The sequence below is a fragment of the Salvelinus fontinalis genome, chromosome 13, assembly GCF_029448725.1.
Source record: "Salvelinus fontinalis isolate EN_2023a chromosome 13, ASM2944872v1, whole genome shotgun sequence".
Lineage (NCBI taxonomy): Eukaryota > Metazoa > Chordata > Actinopteri > Salmoniformes > Salmonidae > Salvelinus > Salvelinus fontinalis.
The window spans coordinates 8,158,556-8,159,194 of NC_074677.1; positions in this window are offsets into that span (position 1 = coordinate 8,158,556).

Below are 639 nucleotides of genomic sequence, written 5' to 3' on the forward strand. Positions count from 1 at the left end.
AGTAGATTACATCTGTCATCCTAATGGAGGAGTAGATTACATCTATCATCCTAACGGAGGAGTAGATTACATCTATCATCCTAATGGAGGTGTAGATTACATCCTAACGGAGGAGTAGATTACATCTATCATCCTAACGGAGGAGTAGATTACATCTATCATCCTAACGGAGGTGTAGATTACATCTATCATCCTAACGGAGGAGTAGATTACATCTATCATCCTAACGGAGGAGTAGATTACATCTGTCATCCTAACGGAGGAGTAGATTACATCTGTCATCCTAACGGAGGAGTAGATTACATCTATCATCCTAACGGAGGAGTAGATTACATCTATCATCCTAATGGAGGTGTAGATTACATCCTAATGGAGGAGTAGATTACATCTATCATCCTAACGGAGGAGTAGATTACATCTATCATCCTAACGGAGGAGTAGATTACATCTATCATCTATCATTCTAACGGAGGAGTAGATTACATCTATCATCTATCATCCTAACGGAGGAGTAGATTACATCTATCATCCTAACGGAGGAGTAGATTACATCTATCATCCTAACGGAGGAGTAGATTACATCTATCATCCTAACGGAGGAGTAGATTACATCTATCTTCCTAACGGAGGAGTAGATTA